Source organism: Narcine bancroftii, chromosome 12 (assembly GCF_036971445.1).
Source record: "Narcine bancroftii isolate sNarBan1 chromosome 12, sNarBan1.hap1, whole genome shotgun sequence".
NCBI classification, from domain to species: domain Eukaryota; kingdom Metazoa; phylum Chordata; class Chondrichthyes; order Torpediniformes; family Narcinidae; genus Narcine; species Narcine bancroftii.
The window spans coordinates 2,948,320-2,957,019 of NC_091480.1; the positions used below are offsets into that span (position 1 = coordinate 2,948,320).

General features: G+C 45.8%; 1 long non-coding RNA gene across 1 annotated transcript; it reads right to left on the bottom strand.

Moving 5' to 3' along the window:
- Positions 1–1,271: 1,271 nt before the first annotated feature.
- LOC138746713 (uncharacterized) lies at positions 1,272–7,800 on the bottom strand. Its single transcript, XR_011347057.1, has 3 exons — positions 5,485–7,800; positions 4,391–4,473; positions 1,272–1,529 (listed from the first exon to the last, which is right to left on the bottom strand). It is a non-coding gene; the product is annotated as an uncharacterized lncRNA (long non-coding RNA).
- Between the last annotated feature and the right edge of the window lie 900 nt (positions 7,801–8,700).

Below are 8,700 nucleotides of genomic sequence, written 5' to 3' on the forward strand. Positions count from 1 at the left end.
CCTCACCCGTGGATAAACAGGTTTTAAATATTTCTGTCAGAGCCCTTGCAATTTCTACTCTTCTTTCCCTCAAGGCCAAGGGAATATCATGTCAGACCTCCATCCACCAACAGACAAAAATCAGCCATCACAAGGAGAAGGCAGGACAGTAGTCTCACCTCTCCAGCACGAGTCACCCCAGGATCAAGTCAGCACTGACTGCAAGAAGTTTCTACATCCTCTCGGTGTCTGTGTGGATTTCCTCCCACACTCCACAGCTCAAGGGGGCCGTAAGTTCATTGGCGATTTGGGAAGCTCAAGGCCATGGGGTGGAAGTGCACATTCTGGACCTGGGGGCATCAATTCAATTCAACAGCACAGATGAACCTTTGGGCACGACCTGATCTTTTTCTGGTTTCAAACTCATTATTTCTGAAAATTGTATGTGCACCTCTAATGCAACACGACTGCTGCAAAACAGGCTTCTTGATGCATATCCATGACAAGAACTCGGGAGAATCTGATTTGGTTACTAGACTTTTGAACAGAACAGAGTCTGGACATTTTATCCCTAAACTGAAACTTTATAGACATACAGAACAAAAAGAGGGCAAAACAAGCTTGTGTCTCACCAATACCACAATTCACGGACACTTTTTAAGTTCTCAAGGGTGGCAGAAAACACAAAGAACAGACAAACTCCTTCCACACTGTCACTTTGAGAGCTTTGGACTCACCATGCTATAAATATTGCCAAGCCATCGCTCTCTCTCCAAATCAATGACCAAAAGTACTGGCTGAGCGAAAGATTTGAGACATTTTACCCACTATGTAGCAATCAGGCACAAGGAAAAGTGCTGCTTCCATTGTAAAATATTTAGGAATCTCAGACCACAAACAACCTTCACCCCAAAAAACAAGCAATTCTCCACAATAAAACTAGGTTTCCTTCCGGTCTGCAAGCATCTGCTCTCTTGAGTCTGAATGACACAACTGGGGAAACCGTTTCAAACCCATGACCTGAAACAGCATATTCTCTTCCTCTAATTGGAGCTGTCTTGAATTGGCCACCACTGCCCGAGCAAGAATGAACTGGGAGATCTCACACTTGCTCCTTCACAGGTGAGACCTCCCTGTTCATTGGAGCTCCATATTATCCATCTTGCTCTATTTTGTTAACCTTAATCAAGTCTCCTCTCATTCTCCAACACTCCCATGAAAAATAAAAATCATGTATCCTGTAGTTCGCGAGTCCGGACACCAGGTGGTGGTATTATACCTCTCTCTCTCCCCCAAGCTTCATGCATGCAGTACTCGGTGTGAACAGGCGGTGGCAGCACTTTACAGCCCTTGCAATCTGCAGCTTGGACAGGAGATGGTTGGTTTGTACCTCGTGGGCTCTTGCACCAAGATTGAAGATTTGGAGATTTCCCATTGATTGGCAGAGAACATACACGACATCACATCCAACCCTGAGATTCCCTTTTTCCTGTGGACACGACCGAATTCCCACGAATGGATTGGGAAATCAATGTTCCCGGGTACACGTCCTATAGAAAAGACAGAAAGTTGGGAAGAGGGGGTGGGGTAGCTCTGTTGGTAAGAAATGAAATTCAGGCGTTTGAAAGGAAAGACATTGAAACAGGTGGGTAGAGTCTGTTTGGATAGAATTAAGAAATTGTAAAGGCATGAGGACCATAATGGGGGTCATTTACAGGCCTCTGAAAAGTAGCTCAGATATCGGTGGCAGTATAAATCAGGAATTAAGAGTGGCATGTCAAAGTGGTAGCAATACGGTAGTTATGGGGGACTTCAACATGAAGGTGGACTGGGATAATCAGACGGGGGCAGGAACACAAGAGAGTGAGTTTATTGAATGTCTACGAGATACTTTCTTGGAGCAGCTAGTGGAGGAACATACCAGGGGGAAGTCGATTCTGGACTTGGTGCTGTGCAGCGACGCAGAGTTAATAAGTGACCTCGATGTAGGGGAGCCATAGGGAATAGTGACCATGGTATGGTTACTTTTGAGCTGCAATTAGAAAGGGAAAAGGAAAGGAAGTCGGAAGCATCTGTACTGCAGTTAAATAAAAGGGATTATGCAGCTATGAGGGAGGAGCTAGCCAAAATAAAATGGAAAGATACACTAGCTGGGAGGACAACTGGGGAAAATGGCAGGTATTTTTGGACATTTTTTACAGGATTCAAGACAAATTTATTCCAAAGTGGAGGAAAGGCTCTAGGAGATGCAAATGGCAGCCGTGGCTAACTAATGAAATCAAGTGCACTATCAAATCCAAAGGGAGTAAGTATAAGATAGCGAAGCGGAGTGGGAAGTTAAAGGATTGGGAAACCTTCAAAGAGCATCAGAGGGTAACTAAGAAAGTCATAAGAGAGGGGAAAATGAAGTATGAGAGGAAATTAGCAAATAATATCATGGAGGATAGCAAAAGCTTTTTTAAATATGTGAAGAGGAAGAAATTGGTTCGGACTAAAATTGGTCCATTAGGAATGGAAAAGGCTGGAATTATTACCGGAAACAAGGAGATGGCTGAGGAATTTAACAAATACTTTGCATCGGTCTTTACCAAGGAGGATATAGGTTATGGTCAGTTAGGGGGTAGTGGTCATGCGGTATCAAGAGACTTGGGGAAATTTCCTGGGGAAATAGGGGATCTAATGGATATCCGGATCTAGAAGCAGGAGGTTGTGAGTAAATTGTTGGGACTGAGGGCTGATAAAACCCCAGGGCCTGATGGGCTGCATCCCAGGGTGCTTAAAGAAGTTGCTATGGAAATTGTGGAGGCACTGGTCGACATTTTCCAAAGTTCCATAGATTCGGGGGAGGTCCGTGAGGATTGGAGAGTGGCTGATGTGGTGCCGATTTTTAAGAAGGGAGGGAGGGAGAAAACGGGAAATTATAGACCGGTCAGCCTGACGTCAGTGGTGGGGAAGATATTGGAATCTATCATAAAAGGAGTAATAGCAGAATACTGAGGCAGAAATAATAGTATAAGGGCTAGTCAGCATGGATTCCTTAAGGGTAAGTCATGCTTGACTAAACTTCTAGAATTTTTCGAGGATGTGACAAAGAGGGTGGACTTGGGAGACCAGTGGATGTGGTGTATTTGGTCTTCCAGAAGGCCTTTGATAAGGCACCGCACGGGAGACTAGTGGGCAAGATCAGGGAGCATGGTATTGGAGGTAAGGTGCTGACATGGATAGGAAATTGGTTAAGAAATAGAAAACAAAGGGTTGGAGTAAGCGGGTCTTTTTCAGGATGGCAGGATGTGACGAGTGGGGTGCTGCAGGGATCGGTATTGGGTCCTCAGTTGTTTGTAATTTACGTAAATGATTTGAATGAGGGGATTATTAATAACATGAGCAGATTTGCAGATGACACTAAACTGGGTGGCGGTGTGGGGTGTGAGGAGGATATCAGGAAAATGCAGAGGGACTTGGACAGGTTGGGGGTGTGGGCTGTTGAATGGAAGATGACGTTCAATGTGAGCAAATGTGAGGTTATCCATTTTGGGGGAAATAATAGGAAAGCTGAGTATTATTTAAATGGAGACAAGCTAGGGAGTGGGGAGGAGCAAATGGATCTGGGTCTACTTGTTCACCGGTCACTGAAGGCTAACATGCATGTTCAGAAAGCTGTGAAATGGGCAAATGGCATGTTGGCTTTCATAAAGAGGGGATTGGAGTATAGGAACAGAGACGCCCTTCTGCAGTTGTACAGGGCCCTGGTGAGACCCCACCTGGAGTAATGCGTCCAGTACTAGTCTCCAATTTTGAGGAAGGACAAACTAGCTATAGAGGGTGTGCAGCGCAGATTTACAAGGTTAGTTCCAGTGATGGCGGGGTTGACATATGCTGAAGGGCTAGAAAAACTGGAATTGTATCCGATGGAGTTTAGAAGGATGAGGGGGGACATGATTGAGGTATACAAAATTATCAGGGGAATGGACAGGGTGAAGTCGGATTACTTGTTCCCAATGATGGGACAGACGAGGAATAGAGGGCATAGTTTAAGAATACTGGGTAGGCCCTTTAGGACGGAGATGAGAAAACATTTTTTTACCCAGAGAAGTGTGAATCTGTGGAATGCTCTGCCACAGAGGGTGGTAGAGGCAGATTCGCTGATTATGTTCAAAAGAGAGTTAGATAAGACTCAAGTGGGCGAAGGAGTTCGGGGTTATGGGGATAAGGCTGGAAAGGGGTACTGATAGTAGTGATCAGCCATGATCTGTAAAATGGCGGTCACTGAAGGCTCGAAGGGCCGAAGGGCCTACTCCTGCTCCTATTGTCTATTGAACCATTCCTCCAAGGTCCCTCTGTTTCTCAATGCCCTCCCCTTCACTGCATATGTCTTGGTTATTCTTCCCAAAATAAAGCACCTCACACTTACCTACATTAAACTCCATCTGCCATCTTTCCTAACAGTCCAAATCCTTTTGTAGTCCATGAAAAGCCTCCTCACTCTCCACAACTCTTGAAAATAAGCAAAATGTATTACGTTATGTTAAGCTTCTCTTTGAAAATTTTAATTTCAAATGCATTAAATGCGTACATAAATTTCTCATTCAAAGATCATGGAAAATTAATACATAGTATTTTTTTTAAATTCCCCCTGCCCAACAACCCAATAGAAAAGAAAGATAACATCTGGAAAGTATTTATAAAAAAATTGCTAAAAAACTATCAAATAAAATCTAACAAATTTTCTTGATTTTAGGAGTCAGAAGGTTCAGGTTGGGCGATTACAACTTAATTCCTACAGTTTATAAATAGGATTCCCAAATCTTTCCAAAAATTTCAAATTTGTTACATAAATTACATGTAATTATTTCAAGTGTTAATGGCCTGATTCCGTGCTGTAATTGTTATGTTATGTTATGTTACTTCGGGGGGTTCTCGTTCAGGAAAACATAGTGAGTGGGAAACCTCCAGGTTGGATCGGCAGGAAAAGAAAGCAAATCCTATGTTGGCCTTTGTTTCAAGGGTAGGGAGGTGTTGATGGGGCATGGGAGAGACCTCATTTGGAGAACTGCGAAGTTTATCTTAAAAAGGATGTGCTGATGTTGGAGAGAGAGCAGAGATTTACCAGGATGATATATCTCCACTCTTCATTGGAGTATAGAAGAAGGAGAGGAGATCTCAGAAAGCTTTCCAATGCTGAAAGGATTGGACAGTAGATGTGAATAATGTTTCCCTTGGATAAAAAGACATTGTCTTAGAATTGGAAGATACCCATTTAAAGCAGATGAGAAATTTATTTCACCAGAAGGTCATCGAATTTGTTGCTGGATTGTTGATGGAGTTTAAGTGGTGGGGGGGCGGAATTAATAGATGTTTAATGAGTCAGGGTATCAAGGGATCAGGGGAAAAAGCCACAACTTGGAATGAGAGGCGACAACTGTTTAGGTCAGGGAATAGCAGACACAGTAGGCTGAATGGCCAACTTCTGTTCCTTGTGATTTGACACCATTTTAACTAATGTACCTTTGAGAATTTTAACATCCATCCATATGTCCTCCGTATTTTGGATGTGAAACAACGGCTGTGCAGGAGAAGCCAGTGAATGGCTGTGGCCAATTGCTCCTCAGACTGGAGGCCTGTGACGAGAGCTGTGCCTCAGGGATAGGTGCTGGAACAATAATGTGGTGAATTGGATTAGCAAGTTTGCAGGTGACACCAAGAACGGTGGAGTTGTGGACAGCCAGGAAAGCTTGCAGAAGGATCTGGACCAGCTGGAGAAAGGGCAGATGGAATTTAATGCAGACAAGTGTGAGGTGTCACATTTTGAAGGGCAAACCAGGAAAAGATAGACACGGTGAACGGTCGGGCACTGAGGAGTGAGGTTGAACAGAGGGACATGGTAAACGGGTGTCATTCCATGCAAGTGCTGTCACAGGTGGATTTGGGCGGGAATTGAAGATACCCAAGTTAACTAAAATTGAAAATTGTAAATGGGGCAAAAAAAGGGATCTATTTCAGAAATGTTTGTGACAACAGAAAATGGCTAAACCAACTTTAGATTAAATGGGAGATTCTTCTTTAGAATTAACCCAAGAAGAACGGACTGCTTACGATGTGTGAAGATGGTGGATTAAATTGATAAATGTGCGATATAATTGGGTGAATTATAATTTTTTTTACATCAGTTGTATTTAACTTTAGTCATTCAGATTTATGTTTTCATTGTGGGATTCAAATTAATACTTTTTTTGTCTGTCTGGTTGTGTGATAAAGTTAAGCCTTTGAGGATTTATTTGAAAGGTTAACACAATTGCATTACACCTCCTTCCCATGGAGAAATTTTTAGACTTCTGAAAGGTCAAAATTTTACACTGCAATTTCTGATTTGTTCTTAATAGATTTCACAGCCATAAATCAATAGAATAAAAACAAATATAGCAGAAACCTCTAAATCCAACATCTAAATAAGCAATCCTCAATGACACTGGCCCTTAATATCATTATAGTGTCTTATACTTCAGTCCTATTCTTGCAAAATTAAACTCCAGTTGAATCATCATCTATTCTTATTTTTAATCTTACTCAAAAATTATGATCAATACTTAATCCCATAGCAGCACAAACACATTCTTCTACACGTTGCAGAGCTAATACAAGGGACAAAAATTATTTTCCAGCAGCAGAATAATTCTTTTGAGTTTTTATTCAATGTCTGAGATACATAAGCCAGTGGATTTTTAACATCATCAGACATATTTATTTTTAATACAGCACCGGCTGCATCTATCAAATCCCGGGATGAAGCGGTTGTAAAAGTAGTCCATACCCGCAAACTCCTGCAGCTCCTTGAGGCTGTCCGGACATGGTAACTCCCTGAGAGCGGAGACCTTTGCAGCGGTGGGCGTGGCTCCTTCGGCCGTGATGGTATGGCCCAGGAACTGCATGGACTCTTTCCCAAACTAGCACTTGGCCAGGTTGATGGCAAGGCTGAAATCGGCCACCCGGGAGAAAAGGGCACAAAGGTGGGCCTTGTGTTGCGCCTGGTCCTTGCTGGCGACGAGAATGTCGTCCTAATAAATAAAGCCAAAATCCAAGTCCCTGCCCACAGAATCCATGAGGCACTTGAAGGTCTGAGCGGGATTCTCGAGCCCGAATGGCATGCACAGGAATTCGAACAAGCCAAAGGGGGAGATGGTTGCTGTCTTTGGTATGTCCTCAGGGTGCACCGGGATCTGGTGATATCCACGCACCAGGTCAACCATGGAGAAAACACACGCACCATGCAGGTTGGCCGCAAAGTCTTGGATGTGAGGGATGGGATAACGGTCAGGAACTGTTACCTTATTGAGTCGTCAATAGTCTCCGCAGGGACGCCAGCCACCGGAGGCTTTCAGGACCAGGTGGAGCGGCGAGGCCCATGGGTTTTCAGACCGTCGAATGATCCCCAGTTCCAACAGGTGCCAAAACTCCTCCTTCGCCTCCTTGAGATTGTCAGGCAGGAGCCGGCGAGCCTTGGCGTGAACCAGTGGGCCCTGAGTGGGGATGTGGTGGAACAGCCCGTGGTGCGGTGAGGCAGCGGAGCTTGATGAGTGTCGTAAACTCTTCCGGGATTCACTGGAACGAGTCTCTGGGTGTGCTGATCGTGGCCATCTGTGGTTGCTCCGAGCAGGAGGCGTCGAGGCGAACGGCCTGGAAGGTACGGCATCCACCAGGCGCCTACCCCGAATGTCTACCAGAAGCCCATGTGCGAGGAGGAAGTCTGCACCCAGGATGGCAGTTGGAAAGGACAAGACGGTGAACCTCCATGTGAAATTTCATTGGCTGATCTGGAAGTGGACTGTCTTGTCTCCATACATCTGGCTGCACGGAGGGGAGGACCACAAGGTCAGTTCCTGGACTCGACGGCCGTGGCCAGGATGACATTGATCTGGGCTCCAGATCAACGAGGAACTGCCAGCTGCTGACTGAGTCCCGCAGATAGAGGAGGTTGTGTTCTTGGCCAGCCCCCGCAGCCATTAACCCTGGCCGGCCTGGTCATTTCCCTAGAATGAGCCAGACTGATGACACTTCCGAGCCTTGGCTCCCCAGCGCTGGTGGTAGAAGCAGAGGCATGGAGCGGATGCTGTGCCCTTGGTTATGCTCTTGGGCACCCCTGCAGGAGCCAAATGCTCTACTGCAGCGCTCGGGGCAGGCTTGGCGTGGTCATGTCTGTGCCTCGAGACCTACTGGACCACTGAGCCTTCTGGGAATAGTGCGTGCCATAGCTCCTGGGCCTTCTTGGGGACCTTCCTCACGTCAGTGAAGCTCTCCTGGACCAGCAGCAGCTGGACGTCCCCGGGCATATGGTCGAGGAAAATGCACTCGAAGAGTGAGGAGTTGGTGTGCTCACCCATGAGCGTGAGCATCTCGTCCATCAGCTCCATTGGGGACCTGTCCCTCAGGGCGCCGAGGTGTAGCATCCGAGCGGCATCCTTGTGTCTGGATAGTCCGAGGGATCCAGTAAGCACTTGCTTGACCGTCTCGTATTTTTCTTCGGCGGGTGGGTGCTGAGCAAGGTGCAGCACGTGTCTGCCGATGGCCAGGTCCAGGGCAGCGACCACATGATAGAATTTGGTTGTGTCGGACGAGGTCTGGCAGAGGTGAAACTGAGCATCCGCGTGGCTGATGCAGGTCTCCAGCTCCTGAACCCAGAATTCATGGAGTTTCGCGGCTAAGGCGCTGATCACCCCAGGCTCACTC